Raw genomic sequence first — 11408 nt, forward strand, 5'->3', positions numbered from 1 at the left:
AAGTATCAAAAGTACCCATCACAAAGCAGATTGGAACCGGCCACAGTTACTCTTATACTGTAGCAACACTGATGCATTAACATATCAGAATTTTGAACTATAAATATTGAATCTACAGTAGGATAAATTACTTAAGTCAACTGGACATTAACTGCCAGTGGTTCCAAAAGATCTGAAGATACAAAGCTACTATAAACAAAAGCAGAACGACTAAACGAAATATCAGACAGAAGTGGTACATGTAGAGAATATCCAGATGTTATTCACTTTCTTAATCTTGAGTCTTCTGTATAACGCAGTGGAAACAACCTGCTGCACAGCGTGTAAACTAATAGTAAAGTGTAATAAAGTAGTAATAAAGTGCTGTGTGATAAATAGTGTGTGACACGATAAATATTGCGGTATTTCCGATACGTGACATGTTTCAAGGGTGAATCAAAAAGTAAAAAGTAGTAAAGAGCTTAACATTTGAATGCACTGAGTATTTATTAAAATAGACCTGGTTTGAGTTATTGGAAGCTGTCCATTGTTTTCCTTTTCTCCTGTTGAAAGAGAGAGAGAGAAGAGGGAAATAAAAATGAGCTATATGAATGAAAACATTTGTCTTTCTGTGATGTGCATCCTAAAATAAACTGTAGATGGTAAACAACTCATGTTTTTATCAAGGCCAGAAAATAAAGAATGATGAAAAAATAAATAAAAGATGTCTAAAGTAAAACATGAAGTACTAGAATAACAAGTAATATGGGAGCTTTTCCTTTGTGATTTCTATGATTTACGATGAAATGTGACAGATACTTGGTTAAAAACACTATTAGAAGTTTATAGGAAAAGCCATTATTAAAGAAAATGGCAAGAAAGCACCATCGATGATTATATTTGTGTAAGAACAAAAATCTTTATGAAAAAAACGTCAAATAACTTCAGACAATACAAAGCACAATTTCAGAATAGACTGGCAAAAAAAATCAAAAACACATTTTTTAAATTAATTGTTAAATCTTTAAGGTTTTAAGGCTACAATATGTAACTTTTGGTAAATATTGCTTTAGTAAAAATATGCTCCACAACTCACTGAAAGGCGGAGAGGTTCTGTGAAAGCCTCCAGTGATGTAAACTGACAGAACAGAAAGGTTTTTGAACGAGGCTCATCCTTTTAACCAATCAGAGAAGGATAATCCCTGTGTGTCAGATGCTGACATGAATGGTTACATTATGGAAGAGACAGATGCTTTATTCTTTACTCTATAGCTCCCAAAAGTAGCATACATCATTAGCAGGATCTTTTAGGTTGAAGAGATCTTTAAGAAAAGTCATTATCACTGATCATGTTGAAGTTTTCACTCCTGTCGTGAAGCATTTGTATCATGAGGCTGTACATTTGTTTGAGACTATGATAAGATATCAGAGCTCAGTGTTGCGTCAGCTTGGCTCAGGTCGCAGAGTTCTGCAGAGTCTCCCATTGTGAAGCTTTGGCCCATTAAACCTTGTTGAGCAGCAGCGGAGCCATTTTCATAATCTATATAAAACACTTTTCATCTGCAGGGCTTTGAAGGTGAAGCACTGTATCCCAGTCGCAGTCCAATGAAGACCACTAAGTCAAGCAAGGCTCAAACAAGATTAGAGCTCCATAGGCATACAGACCTAACCTGCTCAAAGTGAACTGCTGCTCACCCTTATCGTTAGGTTCGGGGGAGTCTTTAAAGTCTGGAGTTGATGCCTGAGGTTCAGCCTGATGGTGATGATGCAGTCATCTGGCTGAAGGTCAGGTGGAGCACGAGGCTGGTTCCCATTCATAAGGACCCAGTTAAAACCGTGGCAATACCCATTCAGGTGCGTCTGGTCTCTGCTCTCTGATGTGGTGGAGCAGCTTGTATCAGCTGAGCTCAAATAAACAGCTTAGAGAACAGAAATACAGGTGGAGAAAGAAGAGAAAAGGTCAGGGTGGAAACAGAAGGCTGGAGGAAGTCAAGCACAATCAAATGTCTCTTTCCTCCATTGGTTCCTTCTTCTCTGACTGTTGCATTTCACTATCTGCACTGGCCATCTTGTACCTTTTTTCTTTCTTGGCACTGTTGCAGCTGCCTCTTCCTCTCCTCGCCTGCTGTTTCATCACTATGATGGTTAAATTAAGACTCTGCAGCTTCCTGTCCACGAAGCTTCACTTTTTTTCAGTTGGACCACACGATGTAAAACTTGTCTGAACTTTTTTTCTGGGCGCCTTTAAAACATTTTTTCCACACTGCGGGTGGTGGTGGGAGGGGGATGTTTTAGGAATCACTTGTTTATATGTACCCCATTTTGAGGCTGTGCAGAGGCTTTAGTTAGTTTAGTTGATCCTTCAGAGGTTTATTACAGTATACATTACCAACTGATTTAGCCCCACAATTGTTAAATTAAAACATTTTTAAAGGCCTACAAAGACCAAACAATCCAGGGTTTCACAACAGGAGTCATTCAGTGTAGCACTCCAGTGTTGGACTCCAGTGTTGGACTCCAGCTTGAAAATCACTGATTTAGAGGCCGTTAGTTTTCTTAAGAGGTGTCGTATTTCCTAGTATTCATTAGATTACTGTTTCTCTGCAGGAAACAAATTGGATTCATGGTGAATGCAGAGCTGCATATGCCGCCTGCCTCATCGATGTTGGCCTCAGTACCACAGCAAGTGGTTAGTCTTAGTTTGTGGGTCATGGGTCACATCATATTCTTAGGATTTATATTTTAGAAATTTGAATGCTGCACTTATCCGCATTGAATTTCAGTGACAGCTGCTGATTTACTGCTACATACTCTCAATTATTTGCCCATTTAAACAGTGGATTAAACAATATGTTGCAGAAGCAACCTACTATCCAATCTTTTTGTAACTGCAATTTAGCTGAAGAGGCTGATCTAACAGAAAGAAAAATCTTTTTCAGGAAGTTTCAGCTCTGTTGATTAAAGACTCCGACATCCTCAGAGTCTGTCAAAGTCTTCGTCCGGCTTGAAACATGTCCTTCAGACCACGGGCGCAGTGACAGATTTGATGAACTGACACACATACAGTTACACAAACAGAAACTACCAAAATATACTGTTTAAACTTCAAACCAATGTTTTATCCTTAAATATTTTCACATTTTTAGCTGGAATTTATTTATTTTTTGACAAATTACGTAATTGTTTAGTCAACACTGAGCGATGTTGAGCCAAATTATCAAAAGTGACAGACACAGTAGTCCAATGTAGTGCGTCTTCAGATATTTTGTTGACCAACAAAGTAAAATTCTAAAGCATTGAAATTAAAATGATGAAAGAGGAAAACAGCAAATTAGACAGATTATTTCTCCGTTGATCAACTAATTACTAAGAGTGAGTCTTTTAATGCAGCTGTGAGACAGTAGTTGAGGAATTCTTAGTTTAAAAGTCCTCTTCACAATGAGCAGATGAATCCAAAAGAAAGTTCTACTTCTTTGCTTTTTTTGTCCAACGTTAAACCCACTGCCCTCATCAGACACAGACAGAAAGACTCAGATGGAATTTTTCAGCAAATAAAACCTTGCTGGCTTTACAGTGAACCAGACAACATCTACTGTGTTTCTAACAGAAATGCCAGACTTCTGTCTGTCTCAAGGATAGAAATCCTTTTGAATTTGTATGCTTTATGACGGAAGAGAGTGAAATCAATGCAGCGACAGAGCTTTCACCTGGGCTCACCTGCTTTGGCTGTTTCATAGAGATAGTCAAGAAATGAAAATTCAAACTAAAGATGAATGTCCAGATATTGAATATGGCCTAAAACGAATCCTAAGAATTTGTAACCGTGGCTAAAATCATCCAGCACAGAGGCTCTTGCATCCAGTTTACTTGAGTGTACTGTGATTTCCTCTGGACATGTGGGAACAGTGTTGCTTGTCAACTCTGATGGTTTACAGACTCACCTCTTCTTTGTCAACCAGCTTGGTGAAGGCCTTGAAGTGGTCTAGAGTCACATGCTTCATTGCATTCCACAGGAAGAGAACGTTCTCGCAGCACATCCTCCTCCTGCTCCTCCACACAGAGGTGCTCCTGCTCTCACAGCTGCCAGGGGGGGGAGTCAGGGGAGTCAAGGGAAGGCTCTCCATGGCCTGAGCCACTGAAAGTTCAAAGTTAAAAATATACTGTGATTTATTTTGTTTTTAAGGCTTTGGTTTACAAGTTATCTGGCAGTCAGTGTGAGGAGAAAAGATGGAAAATCTCTGTCTCTCTCTCTCACACACCCACAAAAAAAACACAAAAGATATCTTTGGTCTATCTGGCAGAGTTTCTCCCGATGTGAGAATGCTTTTAACTCGAACTTTCTCCCGATGTGTGTGACACTTGAAATGAAAATTTCAGGCAATAATCCAGGTCTTGTGCAGAGTTCTTATGGGTAAAGGGGTAGAGTTTGTTGGAGGATGAAGCCTCAGCTGCATGGTTCAGAATGATAACATCGCAGCAGGCTGTGGATGATTAAATGCTCCAGAGAGTGCAAAACCGCAAGAGCCAGATGGGATGTTTGACCAGCACCAGGACAATCAGCAAGGAACTTCCTCAGACGGTGGGACACTGATTGTTCGACTGCACTCAAACAAGTGTTGAGAGTTGTAGGGAAGAAATTAGGAAAAATTCAATAGTTTGAACATCAAGAAAATTCACCATTTTCTCATAAATATTTGAAAATTATTTATTGTATTTTTTTTTTAATGATTGGGGTTTGGGAGATGAAGCAGCAGAGCACTGAGAGCTCGGCAACACCTTCCTCGTGGCCACGACAAAGTCTGGTGGTGATGGTGGTAGAGAGATTCAGCAGGAGCCTCTGGAAGGTGCCATAGCTGTGTAGGTAGTGGTGACGCAGAGCGCACAGTGCTGCCTCCGTACACACTGCCCTGATGTCAGCACCACTACAACCTGAGATACGAAAGGAGGACAGGAATAACTTCACAGGGATTGAAGACTGTACCACAGGGATGGACAATTAAAGATACAAAAACTTTCTTCTTCTTACCAACACATTTCTCAGCCGGTTCATCCATGACTCCACTGAATTTTCACAGTCTCTTTACGAGACTGAAAAGCAGAGAGTGACAAAACAACTAAGCTTAAATGTAGTCACAAAATTAACGGATACAAGCAAAGAAGTGAGCAACAGCAGTAGAGAGAGTTACAGGAACTGCACTGAAAACGCTTGTCCTGGCCCAGGTCAGAGAATTCAAAACCAGCGTTACGTAGCGTGTATTTTTGACTGATGAACAATCAACACTTCAATTATCCACTATCAATTATATTGAAACGTTTTTGTTCGGTGGGATTCAAACTTGTCCCGTTGTTATTTTAAGGTAAATACAGAATTAATTGTACGCGTGTGATTTGTGAGCATAAGCATGTGTGAATCACAAAATAAAAGGTTTTGCACATACAAAACTGGAACTGCTTGATTAATGAAACAAAGCACAGCATAAAAAAAAAGCCTCCAAATGTGAGACACTATATTCTCATTACAATAGAAGATCAATTAAACCTTGATCTCCCTGTCAAAGCGTCCAGGCCGTCGCCGCGCTGGATCAATGAAGTCCAGCCGGTTTGTTGCTCCGATCACAAAGACCTCACGTCGATCGTCCAACCCCTCCATCAGAGCCGGCCAGCCGACACACCGAGCTGCAAGGACAGAAAAGAAGATAGAAAACATGTTTTTTCTTTAATTGGCTTTAAAATATGAATTCTGTGTGCAGAGGGATCAAAAGGCAAAACATGCTACAGAGCTGTTGTCTAAAAAGACTAAAATGGTTGTAAACCCAGCGATGCAAACATTGTTGTGTTTCTCACAAACAGATCCGGGAACAGTAGCTGCAGTTGGCTTTTGTTTGTTAGTTTCATGTGTAACTATGTGTGTTGTGTAAACCACAAACCACAGTCGACTACAGGGACTATCATTGTTTGCTCAGACACGTGGTCCTGTCTGCTGGATAGTATGCATTCAATTGTATTTTATATTCAAAAAGTTTTTTTTTAAATTACTGAATAGTCACAGTATTAGATATACTGGAAAACAAAATGAGAACTTATATATATTCAAAGGGTATTTAAATTAATTCCAATGAGTATTTATGGTATAAAGCCTTAGAGCTGTTACGGTACATTAGAGATAAAACTGCTGTCACAGAAACCTGGTACCAAAATGAGGCCTGAGCCACCGAAACAAAGTTTAAGCTGGTAATACAGAAGGGAGGACGCCTTTTATTAAATACTATTCACGCTGTAACCACAGCCCGGCTAGCTCAGTCGGTAGAGCATGAGACTCTTAATCTCAGGGTCGTGGGTTCGAGCCCCACGTTGGGCGCTAAAACTTTTTATACGTCTACACATGTGAGCGGTCAGCCAGCAGGTGGCAGTAGATGGTTGTCAGTTTTGTTTTGCCCCGACAGACTTGCCGACCCACTTGAGGAGAATGTCGGTCCCCTTCCTCATATAGAAAGCCAACTTCCTGTTGCTGTGCCCAAACTCATTCACCAGTACCCAGGCAAGATTCTTGGAGGAGCATAAAACAGACGACCTATATTTCTCATTGATTTGGAATAATTTAGAGATGTTTTTAATTTGACATAAGATGGTCTTTTTTAAAATGATTGTGAAATACAGCGGGGTAGAGGAGCGGGGAGACAACCACCTCCTTCAGAGCTGAGATGTGACCTGACAGACCTCCGATGCTGCTGAAGCCCACCTGAGGACAGAACGAAAGAACGGACGTGAGGGTAACGAGGAGACAAACCAAAGCAGATGAACGGGAAAGACCATACGGAAATATTGTTTCATAGACAGATTTCCTACTACATCTACAGACTGTGGGGTTTTATTGTTTGAAAAGACAATGTTTTAAACATACGGACTTGTTGCCCACCATGGGATCAGTGTCTGCCCGTCCTGCTCCTGCATGCATCCTGGGTCTGTAATCCCCCACAAGATCCTCTGTACACAGACTGAGCAGCCAGCAACTGGTGGAAAACAAAACACATTTAGCGAAACTGTTGTAAGTTCCAGCACTGACAGTTATAAAATCTGATAAAAATAGTATCAGCAGTAACATTGTGTGAGAGCACACACCTTTTTTCACCAGAGATGAAGATTATGAACGATGACGTGCGTCTGAGAAAGGCAGGGCCCATTTTACAACAGTGGCAAAAATCTTGGGACCTTAAAAACTGCAATATTTTGGGGACTGTACCAAGTTTATAAGGTCACGCATCTATTTTAATTTGATCTTTTTTTTAATAGTCAAGAGGGCAACAGCAAGTGCAATTATAATCATTAATATAACAATAACACATACAAACAACATAAAGAGACAAGAATCTACATTTTAAGGCTGTACTCAATATACAGCATGTAAGTAATTAGGCAGTGCCAGCTACCAGCGGCAGCCAGATGACATCACCTTTTTTTTTCTGACTTTCTGACGTATTTCTTGGTAATGAGTGAGCTTTAGAGGTGCTGGTAGGTGGATTTTATCATCTAGGACGGAATCAGAATCATCTGTCTTTAACTGGGATAAAGCATGTCTGTTAACTAAGCTCAACTAATTGGCTGCTGGTGTGTTATCCAAGTAAGTGTTGTAAGTGTTATCTTCTTGGGCTCAGCAAAAAAAAAAAAGGAAAAAATAAATAAAGCAAATAACTGAATCTAACAAAATGTCAAACAAAGACCTAAAAAGACACGACATTTCTTTACCTTGGTATTTGTACAGAGCCTAATTTTGTTGGCTGCATTCAGGGAAATTAAACTTTTCTAAAAGAGTGTGAGGTTTTACGAGTTCATGCTGTTGTCCCTCCGTAAAGACAAGACGCCCTCTGGAGACACTTTCTAACTTTAGCTCTTCATCATCAGTTGTCTTCATCAGATTTGTATTATGTGTATGCTCAAAGTGGTGGCTGTAGAGTTCTGGTGGAATTAAAACTTGGTTAACTTAAAAATTGTCTCATTATTAGACGATATTTTAATCATTTTGGACAACTGTCTTGTTTGTTTTGTTTTTTGAGGTCAAACTTGTTTTCTGAAAATAAAAGGTAATGCAATTCACAGTATCTTATTCCAGTAGATAGTCAAATATAAAATATATAAATAAAAGGGGGAAAATAGGAAACTATGTAGCAGGAACTAGGAAAACTAGGAAATTATGTAGCAGTTGTGGGGTTTCAGAAATCAGAAATTCTGACAGCTACTTACACCAACTCCATCAGGCCATTTGTGGTATTTCCTTTCAAATGCTGCATGCATTTCACAATTTCTAGCAGACACTTGTGTCTTTCTAAAAGTATCTTGCTCTGTCAAAAGTCTGGCCTGAATGCTTCTCTTCACATTGTGTTTGTACCAAAGGTGCTGATCCGAAAGGTTCTTCCCAGGATCTAAACAAGGGAGTTAAGAGGTGCCTGGGCCCGAACGTGTGAAAAGTTAACGTAACAGAAATATTAGGGTTAACAGAGCTTGTGCCGAATTTATTAACATCAAATATAAATGTGATTTTTTTGGGGGGAGGGATTTAAATGAAAACCAATAAAACTAAAGAAGCTGCCATTCATGCTAAACAGCTAAACGATGCAGTGTTACGTCCACTGTTAAGGCAAAAAAACAAAAGCAGGATTTGTCTGGATGTGTTCTGGATGACTGCTGTAATCGTGTCAGTGGATGTCGCCGTGGTTTGGCTCCTGTGATGACGAGTGTAGTACTGACCTCTGCTGGGTCCCTGGTAGAAAGACAATGCTCTGCTCATTTTGGCAGCAAAGTTCTGCCTAATGCTGCATTTGCTGAAATGATGTGCAGTCACTTCCTGCCTACTGCCCTCGTCGTTTAGTGAAGCTGTTTATTTAAAAGATTAGTTTCAGTTTTTTTTTTTGCCATATTGACATATTGTACACACCATTTTCTTCCTTGAGGTCACTAAACTCACTCACCACTACTGGTGTTCTTCTCTTCCTTTGGGCTTTAGAGTAAATCATCTGCAATGTCACACAAGCACAATACCACTGCAAAAAAGATAAAAATAAAAACTCAAACCTGCTTATCAGGAGGTTGAGTCATGTCAACTGGATGCCTTTCTTCTTGTTTGGAAACTTTTTGTATCTTAGATAAGTCCAAGTCATTTAAGAAACAAACAAACCTTAAGATTCAGGCATCCAGAATTTTGTGTCTTTCTGTAGTTGCAATTAAGTGATACTCTGACCAAAATCTAGGTTTTTGCAGCTGGATCATATTTAAGATGCCTCTTCATAAAGTGCACTTTCATACACAAGGTGCTTTCTGAGTGTAACTGAAACATTTCTGTTTTATGTTGTCTTGCTCATCCTCTCTCGCATTTTTATTTCTTGTTCCCATCGTATTGTAAATCGCTGTGTGTTCTACTCTACTTCAGTTTACACAAACCGTAAAAATGTTCTTTGGGTAAATAGTGTATTTTACGCATACCGCATGTAAACACCACCCCCAGCTTGGACACAGCAACTTCACCTTGACTTGTGTTCCAACCATCCACCACCAGCCTGTTTCTCTGGTCTAGCGTTGCAGGGTGCTGTAAGCCAGTCCCAGCCTGGATTATTCAGAAGGCAGGATACGCTCACGACAGCCCGACAGTTGATCACAGGGCTGACGCATGCATACGTACAGAGACACACAGCCATTCAATATTCCATGTTTCTTAACTTCTATAAATGATTTTTAAATATTAGGTAACTTACTCAAGCTGGGCTTTAGCTCTAGTGTGCTTAGCATCGTCTACCACAAGCTGCTATTATGATTGTGGACTTAAAATGGTTTGGGAAAAAAACAGTGTGCTGAGTAGGATTTGTAAAACTTGGCAAACACCTGTATGTGCTGTGCTGTATGTCACCTTTATTTTAATGCTGCATTGAGCAATCAATTCCTTTTTTTTTATGTTTCTAAAAAATAAAAGGCAGTCAGGTTCCATCCCAGCTCACATTGGATCAGAGACCATGTACAACCTTTACAGGTGACAATTCTATCACCGGGCAGAGACAGAGATAAGCAGTCATACTCACTAATTAGCAATATGTAGTTTCCAATCTATCTGGCCTGCACATCTTTGTATTTCCAAGCACCTGGTGACCTGGAGAACGCTTGGAATGTTAACATAACAGAAAGGTTAGGCTTAACAGAGCTTGTACTGAATTTAATAACAAATATAAATGTATTCATGGGAAATTATATATCATATAAATCTTATACTCACTCACGTACAAATCTCACGTTACATTAGAACTGTGTTTTACAGCAGGATGTAGAGGAAAACGTACAAAGCCCATTATTTGTTTGCCATATTTGCCTTTATTTGATAATAAACAATGAAGAAAATATGGCGTTGACGTCACACAGTGTTAACTGTTAGGGGACCTTGTGTTATTTGATCTGCCTTTCTGCTGATAAGAGACCTGCCCCTGTAGCTCAGGGCTAACGCTTTATCAGGCCAGTAGAGAACCGCCAGCTTGTGGATTAGCAGATCTTGCATCAAGCCACTAGAAAACTGTTTAATTATTGTCATTTGGGTTTTTTCTCTAAATACCATTGCTTACAATTAAAATTTGAGTCCTCCAGGTAGTTTCCCTTTTCTTACCCTGCATCTCTTCCCATCGCCATCGCATTTGAGTTAAACAACTTTATAGCAAAACAAAAGATACGTGTTCACCCAGTTTAATCACTGCAGCACACTGATCACAATAGGGTCCCGCGTCCCCCAACAGTTCTCATGCTGTGACGTCATTTCACATTTACTGTATTCAGGGAAACAAACTACAACACTACGCGTCCGTGCTCCTGGTCCCCAGTGGAGAAGGCGGCAGTGTCCTGGTGTTACGGTCCGGACTCCGCTGTTGCTGTTGCCCGCTGCAACTAGCACGTAGCGTCACTGTGTTAGCGCCGTTCACACGGGCTAACGCACGTTAGCTTAACGTTACAGCTACATTAGCCCCAAAATAAATCAAAGCGCGGTGAACGACACCTCGGTGTCTCCAGCGGTTCTTTCGCTCAGATGATCGCTCTGTTGCTCCGTGGTATGAGGCGGAGATGAAACCCGAACACAACCAAACAAACCCTCGATAAACCGGAGCTCCGCCCAGTGACGTCATGCCGCACTGTGCGCGTGTAAACCAAAAAACTACAGAAACCTTTGTTTTTGTCACACCGCAGTTGAAACCAGTGTTTTCTGAGTCTGTGCCTACAGTCAAACACTCTGTGTTGACATTCACGACTTTTCAAACAAAAAGGTTCCTATAGTCAAAAACAATTGTCAGGATAATATTTGCCAACATAAATGTTTCTAAGGCAGGAAGGTAATATACACTCCAGCATTTTACCACCTTATTATTGTAATATTATGATACTAAAATTAGTATTAGTAATAAGTTAAT

The 11408-nt window shown here is 40.1% G+C and overlaps 1 long non-coding RNA gene and 1 other non-coding gene across 3 annotated transcripts; one reads left to right on the top strand and one right to left on the bottom strand.

The window, feature by feature from the left end:
• Nucleotides 1-960: 960 nt before the first annotated feature.
• LOC137134305 (uncharacterized) lies at nucleotides 961-7093 on the bottom strand. 2 transcript variants are annotated; one of them, XR_010915422.1, is made up of 6 exons: nucleotides 6896-7093; nucleotides 6665-6718; nucleotides 5519-5655; nucleotides 5006-5067; nucleotides 3921-4908; nucleotides 961-1898 (listed from the first exon to the last, which is right to left on the bottom strand). It is a non-coding gene; the product is annotated as an uncharacterized lncRNA (long non-coding RNA). The 2 variants fall into 2 exon arrangements; XR_010915421.1 differs by having other exon boundaries at nucleotides 6881-7093.
• trnak-cuu (transfer RNA lysine (anticodon CUU)) lies at nucleotides 6265-6337 on the top strand. The gene has a single exon. It is a non-coding gene; the product is annotated as a tRNA-Lys (tRNA).
• Nucleotides 7094-11408: the final 4315 nt, after the last annotated feature.

Source organism: Channa argus, chromosome 1, assembly GCF_033026475.1.
Source record: "Channa argus isolate prfri chromosome 1, Channa argus male v1.0, whole genome shotgun sequence".
In the NCBI taxonomy this organism is placed as follows: domain Eukaryota; kingdom Metazoa; phylum Chordata; class Actinopteri; order Anabantiformes; family Channidae; genus Channa; species Channa argus.